The 13040-nt window shown below is 45.3% G+C and overlaps 1 protein-coding gene across 11 annotated transcripts in view; it reads right to left on the bottom strand.

Annotated features, from left to right (window-relative positions):
* Positions 1-13040, bottom strand: part of Plcb4 (phospholipase C beta 4) — a 361630-nt gene that overhangs the window by 279141 nt on the left and 69449 nt on the right. For 10 of the 11 annotated variants that reach the window (XM_052183720.1, XM_052183729.1, XM_052183724.1 and 7 more), the window contains exon 2: positions 7371-7439. The exons of the other annotated variant lie outside the window; for it this stretch is intronic. The gene's annotated coding sequence lies outside the window, so the exon portion shown is untranslated. The remainder of the gene's footprint in view (positions 1-7370; positions 7440-13040) is intronic. 11 annotated transcript variants of the gene reach the window in all.

Genomic DNA, 13040 nt, shown 5'->3' with positions numbered 1-13040 from the left:
AGACCTCCATTGTCTCCCCAGGGTTCGGTAAGGGACAAAGTCTCCCTGCGAACCTTCTGCGAAGCCTGCATCCCAGCTCAGCTTCTCCCATAGTTCCATCGAGTCTGCCCTTCCCTCCACAGGTTGGATACCATACCGAGAGCACTCCAGAGTAAACCTCTACCCATTGGCCTCTAGTTTACAGAGTCCATATCCCAGGAAACCCAAATAGAGACAGCACAGACACATTCATTGTTTAGGTGATAAGAGTTGAGTCCCACCAAGGTTACGTAGCATGTAGAATTGCACACACCAGGAGAGGTGTCGCTACAACTGGAGCCCAGTATCTTTAAACTGCCACTCACAATCACTTGATGGCATTTCCATCACTTTGACCAATAAAATAAGCAGTTGGATGTTGTCCTCAAAATAGACTTCAAAAAGCAAATCGGCACAGGGGAAGACATTGTAATAATAATAAGGCAACTTCCAGGCTACCAGTGCAGCTCAAGGGTGGCTCGCTTGCCCTGAATGCAGTCACTCACCAGCAACTGGGACAGATGGAGGAGGACTGGGTTTAATAACAGGGTGTGGTGCTATAAGAGCTCAGGTCTAGAGCCACCTGATGCCAATGGCACAGGCTTCCGAGAGGCGAGGGTGGAAACTGTGACATAGACACAGCTATTCCTACAGGTACTGAGGGCAGAGACACAGAGGACAGATGCCCTGGATCTTCCTGCGTGGCAGCCTTCACCAGCGCTCACTCTGCAATCTACGGAGATGCCAGAGGGCAATGCAGCCGGGGAGCAGGAAAGAGGCATGGAGCAGACAGATCTAGTGAGCGAAGCTGTGCTTAAACAGCCCAAGAGTACAGCCGGAGAGCAACCAGCAAGGAGCATGAACTCTCTGAGAATAAAATCCAACAACTTAAAGCCTGAGTCTACCCACAGCCACTGCAATGGCAAGGGATCCCACGCGCTCTAGCCGCGCTGAGCAGGGGCGCAGGGGGATATGCACTCTCACACTCACTGGCTCAAAACCCCGAGGTCTAAAAGGATAAGGCTTCCAGGCACGGGGCTCAAATGCCTGGTGGCTCAACTCATGGACAGCCTCGGATATGCAGCAAGCAAGACCCCGTCCTTTAAAAAGAGAGGAAATAACATAAAAAAACAAAAAACTGTGGCTGGGATTACAGCATAGTGGTGAGCACTGGCCTAGCCTAAGGAAGGGTCTGGGTCTATTCCTACGTCCAAAAATATGTAAGAACTGGAGACCGAATACTTCCCATTATTCTCTGTTAGTATTTTAAAATCTAATACTTCAAAAGGGTTTCTATCCCCCACGCACCCCCAAAAAAGTTTATTTGGTAGTGCTTAAATGGGTAGAAGTTCATTCCCCAAATTCCACTTATTCAGCTCAAGCTGTTTCTCTCAACGCTAAGCCAAATTAGCTGCTGATGTCCTATTCTGGAAGGCTAGATCAACCTTTACAGTTTTATATGCTAGTCAACAAAGTCAACTCAGATTCTTCTCTCAGCAGTCCTATGTTGACTTCTCATGAAGCAGAGGGAGGGGCAGGGAAGAGGAAGGAGAGGAAAACAGAAGACAGAACTCGATTCCCAAAGATGGGCAGCCACAGTTTAGCAAACTTCCGCTTCCCAGGGGCAAACTCAGCTTGCCTCCTCCCTGATCCTCCTACTCTAAAAGTCTTTTACATTACAAACTGCAGAGGAGATGGGACTGTTTGGCATGACACTGGCCAAAGATCTTCTTTGTGCTTCTTTTCTCATTTCCTCCAGGCATGATGTAACCCCTTAACTACATGGGATCTGCACTCCTTTCAGTCGTTGACTGGAATGATCCCACATTCCAAAGACAACAAAAACCCTTTACAGATCCAGCTCCACCATCTCTCCCTTGACATGGCCCAGATGTCTATTGGTGAAGCTGCTTACCAGAATTAAAAGTACAATCTATGGTCGAGGCAGAGAGAAAAGTCTGACCTCACTCCTCACTCAGTGGACTGTGATCTCACCCAGCAATTCTTACACTGGGTCTAGGGTGGTCTGACTGCAGAACAAGCTCAATTCTTCTCCTTTCCTGTAACCACACCGTCCGCCAAGCAACCTTCACGTGTCATTCTCTGCTGTCCCAGGACACCCCTGCCTTTGGCCAAGAGGCTATTAGCAAACAAGGCGGGCGTAAAGCAGTAAAGGCTTTGGAAGTACTCATGCGGCAAGCTCGGCCCCGTCTGTTCTTGTTGCTGCACCATACGTAAGCAAACATGCCAGTTGGAGTATGCCCGAGGACGAAGGACGCACACTGAAGAAATATGTCACCGCGTCCTTACTGGCTAAAGCCATCCTAACTCACAGCATAGACACATGGGCCAACCCAGCTGAGGACAGAACTGTTTGCCCAGTCCTCAGGAGGCTACATAGGCACTGCGGTCCCCGAAGTCAGCAAAGTGTACATGAAGAGCAGGTGAACCTCTAAACTTTTAGGATGGAGATATTTTAAAAAAAAAAATTAGATTATCTTCAGGGCTAAAAAGGTGGCTCAGCAGTTAAAACGACTGATTGGTTTTCTGTTTGTTTGTTTGTTTGTTTGTTTGTTTGTTTGTTTGTTTGTTTTCTAGAAACAGGATTTGGCTGCCAGCACCTACATGGAGGCTTACAACCATCCATAATTCCTGTACAAGAAGATTCAGCCCCGTCTTCTGACTCCCATGGGCACCAGACAGGCGCATGGTAAACATACATACAACATACATAAATGGGCGTAGAAACACTTGTAGCCAAAAGGAAATAAATAAGTCCAATTTGGTTTCTGGTGTTGGTTTGCCCTGGCTGCCCTGGAACTTGCACTGGAGACCAGAACGGCCTCAACCTTGGGAATGCCTCTGCCTCCCAAATGCTGGTACTAAAGGCATGCACCATTATATCCAGCTGATTTTTTAAATTTGGCCAAGAGATTTCAAATTTTATTTTTAATTCTATGTGGAGGGGAGTGACAGGCCTTAGATCTACTGGGGCCAGAGAGATACAGGCTGTTGTGTGCCCACTGTGAGCTTCAGGGCTCTGCCAGGGCAGCATGCCATGCACTGCTAACCACGAGCCAACTCTCCCAGCGACTCCCACCAAAGCTGATGCTATTCTCACCCTCCCCTGAAGCTTTGTGGTCACCTGTTGTGCAGCTTACTGTGGCAATCCACAATGGAGGCCCTTCCTGAGGATGCGTCCAGCCCAACTGCAAGCATTATTTCTAGAACTAAAGCTCCCTGTAATGTTACCCCCGCACACTTTAAATCTATCAGCACCTTCAAGGCTCTCAACGTCCCAAGATGAAGAGACTGGCTGAAGTTCATCTAACTCATATTTCACACGACTGGGTTTTACCACAGACCTCCAAGTTCAAGTCCCAGTCAAATTATCCCCCAGTGTTACAGCCCAAGTCTAGACTGAATAGTCTACCCAACTTCTTCGCTAGACAGACCATGTATTTTATGGCTAATGGGCCCTTCGAAGCAACAACAACAACAACAACAACAAAACCACCCCCACCTCACAAGTACTCTGACGTCACAAAACTTTATGCTTACGATTGCGTATGATTAGAATTTAAGGGTGACTGATGAAGTATCTAAAATTCACAGATGATGCAATTATCTGCTCAAATAACCTCTACGATTTCAATATTCCCATGAGTCTTTGCTGACCTGACACGGACTCACCATCCACTTCACCCCCTCACTCCCTGACTCCTACCCCACGTGCACTAGGCCTCTGCAACCACGTTCCATCCCATCAAAGGGTCCTGGAACTTCTGCTCTGAAACTCTCCAGAGCTTGGTCACATGTGATGTGAACCTGAAATCGTGGTTCCATGCTCCTCTGACTCAGCAGGGGTCTCCTTGACACATCGAAGTTCCTTAAGCATTGCCTCTTTCCTGCTGGCTGGACCTAAGCGCCCCCCCCACCCCCCCCCCCACCCCCGCACATGCTCAGTAGCCACAAGGTGGCACCAGAAATTCTGGTAAATAGAAACCTCCACTATACTTCAAGGCTCAAACTTCAATTTCGGGTGCTTGAAATTAGCAGTAAGTTCCGAAATAACAACCCCAACATAAAGTGTGGCCTCTGCAACATGGAGTTTCTTCTGCAAAGCCACATACAAATCTGAACACGAATGTGATTCACACGCTTCCTTCATTGTATTGGTTGAGATAGTGTTTCAACAAAGCTTCTACCAGAGGGCTCAGACCCCGATGTGAGACCACTGGATAGAGCTGACCTGGCATTAATGTTTTCCTACTGCCACACACTGACCATTTGGTGCTGCCTCTATACTGAGCGGGGTCCGTGCTCACTCCTCTCACGGTAGGTGAAAGGTAAACACTCAACTCAGTGGGGAGAGTGTGTGTGCGGCTAGGGGGAGAAAGGAACAGCTGGAAGGGAAAATGACAGGGAAGATGGGGCTGAATACAGATACGACCGAGGCTCCTGAGTGTCCTCTCTTCGTCCTCCTTCTTGCACAACCTCAGGAACAAATAAGGACCCACACTAGATAACAACCAACAGAGGAGTGCGGGGACCGACGACAGAAAGATGCCTGATCCCTGCCTCAGCCAGCCAAAGTGACCACCGTGAATTTAAAAAGAATGATGAGCCAGACTTTCTGAAAGATTTTTATTTGTTCCATTTCTAATTGTGTGTGTGTGTGTGTGTGTGTGTGTGTGTGTGTGTGTGTGTGCAGGCAGGTTTTCACATTTCCTGCTGGCAGAGGCAAGAAAGGGCACTGCATGTCTCTTGGAAGGAGAATTACAGGCAGTTGTGACCCACTCAGTACCGCACAGGGGTTCTCTAGAAGAGCAGTGTATGCTCTTCATGGCTAAGCCACTTTTCAGCACTAAACCCACATTTTAAAAAGTTAAGTCATCAGGAAAAAACAAAAACAAAAACAAAAAACCCTCCTTTTACTTTCTGGAGAGAAATATTTTAAAGCATTTGTCGCGCCCAGACTCCTAATATGTCATGAAGGGCACACACAAAAAAACTTTCAAAACCCAGTGACTTGGACGTTTTGCTTGATATTGCCGAGGTCACTGGAGAAATACTTCTTCTTCCACCCTGGACACAAAATTCCATACTCCAGTTACGAAGGAAGCTTTCATCTTTAAACAGACGGACAAAAATAAGTGCAAACACCAGGCATCTGAAGCTGAAAAGCCAGGGGCTTGTGGGGAGAGCTGGGACAGGGCCTGTCTGCTTCGCGACCCTACAGACGACAGTGCGCACTTGAGCCAGGTCTTCCTGGCTGTCCACACGTGCAGCCTTGTTCTCTGGGACAGGATTTCATTTGAACTTTCCTTTGTAGCACCTCATGCTCAGTCGCTATATCTGAAAACATGAGCTGCACCGGATTTTTCACTACTTAGGGAGATGCAAAACATCTCAGAACCAGTTTAACGCTTAAAATCTAAAATTATGAAAAAGCATTTCCAACCTTTCATTATTCTTCCATACCCATGCCCACACTCTGCCCCACTGTGAGCTCGTGTGTGTGTGTGTGTGTGTGTGTGTGTGTGTGTATGTGTGTGTGTGTGTGTGTGTGTGTGTGTGTGTGTATGTGTGTTATTTCCCTTCCATCTGAAATCCTTTTTAAAACTCCATATAAAAGTATAAGCCTGCACAACTGGTCACTAGTTATGTCAGGAATGAGACAGCAGGCATATTCTGTGACTGACACTCCCTTTTGTGACAGGCCTTCAGAGCAGTAACCCTACTTCTCGGGGGAATTCTATCCTTTGGAAACATTCCAAAATTTATTTCTGCCCTCCCACAGCCTGATTTTCTGCATGCATGTTTTCAAAAACCATCTCCATCCCCTGGGAAGAAAGAAAACCGATACCAAAATTAAACAAAGGCGGCCTTCTGAAGGCCTCTCACGCAAAGCTTTGCAAATAAAAGTGATTTCTTGACTTTGTTCTCTCTTTTCTCTCCACAAAGTTAAATCCCTCGTGGTTGTTCATTATTTTGGTTTATAAATGTGTCTCCAGGTATGAAGATCAACATCCCCACTAGAGAAGAAAGCCCAGCCAGCTAATGCCCTGCGTAGGAACCACAGCAAATAGAACTCCCACAATGCACTACTATATCCGCTCCCAGTTTCTTGCTATGCTGTTCCTTAATTGGCCATGAACAGTTACGGTCAGCCCCAGTAATTTCTGCACCCTGGTTAGCATAATCTCCTAAAGGATCGCTGCAAGCCTAAAGTCCAAATTTTGAAAGAGCATCCAATTAATAATCATTGTAATAATAATGATAAAAGAGATGCCAAACTGCTGTGTGGACTCTTGCCTTCACAGCGGGAGTTCGCCTAACTCGACCAAATTGTTCTCCTACTTTCTGCCCAGTCATTTCTAGCCCCATTTTTGTTTTGAATTTTGTCCTTTTGAGACACTGTCACCATATATCTCATGCTGGCTCAGATGTAACATTTTGAGTTTTGTTTGTTTGTTCTTGTTTTGTTTTAAATCATATTCTCTTATAATCCACTGGCCTCAAACCTGCAGTGCAGTTGAAGATGACCTTAAACTTCTAATGCCCCTACCTCCACCCCCTAAGCGCTGGGATTACAGGTATGCAACACCAATACAACTTCTCCTCCAACATTTCTTAAATGGTCCTCTCAGTAAGGAAGCTTTTGGGAACTCCATGGAACCAAAGGCTGTGATTTCAAACTTCAGATTTTATCCACTAACCAACATTGACTGAGCAAAGACACTATCTGAATATAAAGATAATTGCCGACAGCTGATCTCAAGGAAATCACAAGTCCAATCAAAAACCATCCCTAACTGACTATGCTACATCTGGAACAAATGTTTCCTGCATTCTTCCTGCCCACACGTCACGCCATAGAGGTGATACTGACTGAACCTCCCTGTCTCTCCCAGAACGTCATCCTGGAGCAGGCACTGACAGCAGACTTAAGAAAACAGTCTGGATGCCAGAAGATTCTAATGGCAGGATTACAAAGCTCAAGGACTGTAATATTAAAACAGGAAAGTGAAATAAGATCCCACATGGCAAAAAATATTAAGGAGGTCGGGTCATCAATCTAAAGATATTGTAAAGAAAGGGACTCAAGTCAATGAAAGAATGTGCAAAGGCCCGGTGAAGGGCATGAGTGTGTAAGAGAAGTTGGCAAGTGTAGCCAGCAGGGCATGAACAAGGTGGGTAGTATCAGATGAGGTCAGAGGCTACAAGGAAGGGACCATGCATGCCCACAAGACCCTTCTTAGGGCTCTGGCTTACATTCTGAAAGATGCAAGAAGCCACTGCAGGTTCAGAGCAGAAGGACATTATTGGACATATTGTTAAAGACTCACCCAGGTTGCTGTGTCCAGAATCTTCTCAGGTAGCTGACAGCACGCACAGAGAAACTGGCCAGCAGGCTCCTGCAGAATACAGACAAAAGAAGCCAGGAGTTAGACCAGAAGGTAATGATGAAGGCAATCTAAATTGGCTGCCTTTGGGACATGTTTTCAGTGTCAAATAGAATCAAATACTGATGAACTGGATGTCAGCATTTGAAGACAGACATTGGTTTTGCTTGTGGTGTTTTAGTTTAGTTTTGTTTTTTTTTTCTCTGCTAAATACTGTTTTAGTTTCTGTGTTGGCCGACACCCAGGAGTTTCTGTGTTTAGGACTTGGTCCTTGGCTTGGTCCTAACGAAAACTGTGGAGTCAAGTGAAAGGAGGTTGTGTGGCTGAGGCTGTGCCACCGAAGGGGATACTGACATTGCTGGTTCCTCTGTTTCCCAGATGCTACAGGAGAACAGCTTGCCACCAAACACTCCTGGTCTTGACTTTATGACTAGCCAAAACGAGTGACTAAGGGACCATGGGACTAGACTTAGGACACTCTGACCCCAGTCAAAACCCTCCTTCTTCTGAGTTGTAGTCTTGAGGATCTGTCTAGTGATGGGAAGCTGAGTAATGAAATGCTCACTAAAGCTCCAAACCTGTGCTCACTGGGCCGCAAGTCCTGTGATCTATGGTTATACACAACTTCCTGCCTCCTCCCTCTGTCTCCCAACAAACCCACAGTCAGCCTGGGCACTAGTGACCATCGGCACATTTCTCCTGCTTTTGCACTTTACAACGGTCCTCCTTATCAACCCGTGCCTCTTCAGTGATGTGTCCATCCCACAAGGACAGAACAAAGAAGAAAAGACCAGAGTCGGTCTAGCCGAGCTCATCACGGAATTCAACTGCTCATGTCCAGTGAGTCATCTCAAACATTCCAACCACAAAGAACGCCAACTGTTTCAGTCTCTCATGGAGCCGTGTTGCCTGGCTGACACCAGTCAACCCACAGGCGCGTGAAAAGCTGGCTGTTGTTTTGAGCCAGTGAGTTTGGGTGTGCTCATGTACAAAGCAAGAGAGGGCGGAAAGCAGTGAACGCCCAGAGCAACGAGTGAGAAAAGGAAGGAAGGAGAGAGACAAAGAGTCCCTGAGGGGCCTGGAGCCCGGTGCAATTCTAGAACTCAGGCACTTAAGCTCCAGGAGATATGATCAAGTTATGGGGCAAATCGCAAATCGGGGTTCTTAGTCTCATTTCAAATAAGAATGGACTCAAAAAGGAAGCTGGAAGACCTTCATAGTAGAGTTAAAAAGAACTCCCCGACCCCAGGCAGCAAAGCTATAAATCTCAGAAGGTGCCTGGAAGAGAAAAATGGAGAAGAGGAAGAGATGTAGAGGCCATCCTGTTGAGGGATGCCAGTGTGGAGGGCAAACACGGGCAGATAAGCTACGGGCAGGGATGGGGGGACTCAGAAACAGAGAACTGATGAATGCTCAAGGTACCAATGAAAATATATTTAGGACATCAGACCTGGTGTTCTTCCCAAGGCCCCCAGATTGATTTGAGCACCCAGGTCAGCTGGTACAGTAACTCCTCCTGCTCTAGGGGATCCAACACCATTCTCTTGCTTTTCACAGGTATAAGCACATACATGAATGCACAAGCATGCACACACAGACAAATAAAAACATGCAAATACACAAACATATATAAATTAAATAAAATAAAAACAAAAGCTACACATAATGATGATACTTTGTTTAGAGCACTGCTACAAGATGACACACTATGTTTCCCACTAAATGTTCAATGATTTTTTTAACACTGTTTTCAGTTTGCTTTCATTTCTCTAATAGTTTCTCTGAGTGTGTACAATCCAAATTGTTCTAAGTGATAATAAGTGTTAAGGATTAGATTACCATTTTATCTTTGGCCTCAAGTCCAGGCATTCCTTCAAAGGCTGTGGACTAAATCATGTGTTTGACTCCATCTTAAAACCATCAGGCAACCCAACAGCCCCATTCTCTCCTTCATCCGTGATTGTGTGATGTTTAGAATTTTAGGGGGTATACAAATTCAAGGGCCCCCGAGAGTGGGGTGGGTTGTTGTTAGTCAACACTGGTCATAGTTTGTTAAGTAGCCATGCACAAATTAAAAACAGAAAGAAGAAATTAGATATCCTAATGGTGAAGATCAAGCTTACTCCAAGGAACTATATGGCCCTAATCAGCAGGAGGCAGTCCAAGGGATAAGGCTGCCGCCCCCTTTCTGACCCTTGACTTTATTCAGGGATCTCTTTCCTTTCCTCTCTATCCTTTTTAATCTCTTATCTAATGTTATGAGGTTGAAAGAGGTGGAGAAAAAAAGTTAGAGAAGGATAAAAAAAAAAAGTAGCCAAAGTCCAGCTACACTTAAGCATACCCTCACTTAAATACACATATAGCCCACTACATGCTAATAATACTTTATAATTTGCATGATAATTGCTTCTATTTTCCCAACTTATTGTGATTTCCTTGAATGCACAAATCAAGTCCTATTCATTACTGAGTCCACTTTGTGATCAGCAAAGTGCCTGTATCACAAGGGTCCCTGCAGAATGAGTCGTTTCTATTGCTGGATAGCCTTTTCTAGTGCTTGAGAAATCTTTCACAGCAGACTTATAAACTCTCAGAGAGGGTAACATAACTAACTCACCAGATGGATGGGAAACTTGGAGAACTGAAGAGAAAAATACATACTTATCTAAAATTAGAATATACAAGATAAATGTGAAAATCCTAGATGGACAGATCCGTTGTACCCTTCTGCTTCCCTGCACTGCGTATACTCCATCTTATACGGTTAAGTACATTGTAATTAGCTGTATGGACAGTCATTATAAAACATAATTCCTAACTTTCAGTCTGCTGTTCATACAAGGCTAAAGCATTCTAATTACAACTTTAAGTCACCTATTTGAAATAGCTCTTGGGATGTATGCCCCTTCTTAGGGTACGACATCCTAAATGCTGAATATCCTTGAAGCTCAAGGACAGCTTATGGTTATCTTCATAATGTCTCTGGCTGTTCCATTTCACCTAAGTGTTTAGGAAGCGAAAGACCCCAAGATGGTGCCTCAGTAAGGGTCTCAGCAGGAAGTAAATGGCAACTTGAATACACAATAAAGGAAGAGCTTATAAGGGGTGATTTACCAGATGTGGCAGAGCATAGGAGGCCAACCAGGGAGCATGACATAGCTTAGGACTGAAGGAGAAGAGAGAGGGGTATAGGAACCCACAGAGCAGAGCTGTATTCAAAGCCGTTTGACAGATTCCGTAGCTTCCAGCAGATGTATTGCCATTTGTCAGTAAGACGGTGAGACATCTAAGGGAGCAAGCCCCCAACCCAACAACCCTCCCCTCATTAATCACCTCTAGGACCCTCCAGCCATCCACAGTGTAACAGTCAGCACCCATCTAAGGAACTGGGGAAAAAGGCTCTGGAGGCTCAGAGGAGCAACATCCTCTACTGGAAGACTCACCCTTCCTTCCTCCCAGGTTGGTATCTTCTCTTGGAAGAGCACTGGGCTTATAGGTGTAAATAAAACCCAGCCCAGGCGATTAGCATATGGAAAGAGCAGATGTCTGGCAGTTTAGTTCTTATTCTTTTCCTGGGTGTGTGCGCAGAAACTGCTAGTGACCTGCCCAGATCCCTCTACCTCCTCAAATACAAACTGTCACAGAACTACATTCTCCGCAGTAATCTCTAAAATATCTCCAACTCCTCAGTTTCCCTATGTATAAGAGGTGTTATTCTAGGAGCCCGCATTCTCCAGTCAGTGAACCTTGCAGCTAAAATACCAGTAGGAAAGCTTTCAAAAGTCCTTAGACCACACAAGTTGGTTAACAAGTGTGGCTCCTACTGCCTAGTGTAACAGCTCACAAACATCTTGCTATTTCTCAAAGCCCTCAGCACAAAGGAGGTCATTTGCCCATCTTGGGATCAGCTAATTAGCCCTTTTTAGGGTTGCCTTTCCTTTCTTTTCCAATTGCTTCTGACCTCTAGTGGCAGACACGGGACCCTCCTGAGTACTATTTATACTCCCAAGTTAAGCACAAACCAGTTTTTGAAGACACCAATCTAAAGTGCTATATAGTGTTTACTCTGGAGTGAAGAAAAACATGTTCAATTTAGAATCAGAAAGTCAGGCTTCTGGACAACTTCTGCTTTGCTTTGGCCTTGCTCTGACCGTCAACAGAGATGTTCTCAATTGCCCTGTGCAGTCTGATAATAAGCCAGCCTCCAAGTTCCTGCCCAGCTTCCAAGTTTACTAAAATTTATTAGAGAAACAGAAATGCTGAGGCTCAAATACAAATTGTCACAAAACTCCATTCTCTGCAGTAATCTCTGAAACATAAGTAATTGAAAAAGGCAGGCATGGAGGGAAAGGGAGGGAAGTAGGGAGAGAAGAAGGACTGGAGGGAGGGAGAGAGGGAGGGAGGGAGGGAGGGAGGGAGGCACTTTACGCATTCATCATTAGGGCAATGCCTACCTACTTGCTGGTAAGGTTGCTGCATCCTAAGCACCCCAAAACTGATTCTTTTATTATATGTAAGTACACTGTAGCTGTTTTCAGACACCAGAAGAGGGCGTCAGATCTCTTTAGGGGATGGTTGTAAGCCACCATGTGGGTGCTGGGATTTGAACTCATGACCTCTGGAAGAACAGTTAGTGTTCTTATCTGCTGAGCCATCTCTCCAGCCCTCAAAACTGATTCTTAAAGAGGAGATTTCGGTGCTGGACAAACAGTGGCACACAGTGACACACTTCATTGTCATTAAAAGAATAATGGAGAGCGATCACTCACAAGGGAGATTGGTGGTCAAAACCTCTCAGTATTGTTTGGAAATGTTATTTCAGGGGACCAGAAAGCATGTAGGAATGCTGGGGAGGATGCTGGGGGGCAGGCAGAAATGACGATAAAGGACCCCAAAGTCCCTTCGCTTGCCTTCTTCACCAGCTCACTTATGACAGAGGTGCCCTGCAGAGCTACACGGGAAATCAGAGACTAACAAAGAGCTTGCCGGAAGTTCTTCAGGGGCTCTGGGGCTCTTCCTCCTGGTCCTCGTTAGCAAGAGCCTGAGAGCATGGGAACCAAGGAGAAGTTCTAAACTGGTACGTTATAGGCGCACTATCTGAAAGATGGTTTCCTCCAACATGAAGGACTGTCAGCTGTTCTCTGAGATAGCTGAAAAGATGGGGGAAATGAGGTCATACAAGGTCACCTGCCAAAACGTTATATAGTAAATATCACAAATCATAAAATTGCTAAATGTATTAAATTACCGAGATAGGAAACATTGACTCACATTGGAAATGTTAACATGAGTAACTTTGATCTACCTAGATAGTGATATCAGTGGTTCTCAAAATTGGCTACATAACAGGATTACATGGGAACCTTGAAATTTCCAAGTCCCAGAATATACACACCCAAGATATAACATCTTTTTAATTGATCAAAAGCCACAATATTATTTGAGAAGCTACTCCTGTGACACACTGAGAACTAACCTGTGTTATGCTACATTAACACCAATGAGGCTCAGAGCAAGAGACAGTGCCTTGACCCACTTTGCTCTTCCCCTTAAAATTGTTCATCTTTAGCACAAAGCTCTCCTCCTCGTCCCTTGTTTATCTGAAGCTAGTGC

This window comes from Apodemus sylvaticus, chromosome 5 (assembly GCF_947179515.1).
Source record: "Apodemus sylvaticus chromosome 5, mApoSyl1.1, whole genome shotgun sequence".
Lineage (NCBI taxonomy): Eukaryota > Metazoa > Chordata > Mammalia > Rodentia > Muridae > Apodemus > Apodemus sylvaticus.
Note: the sequence above shows the minus strand (reverse complement) of the source record. Positions and strands in the feature narration are given on the sequence as shown.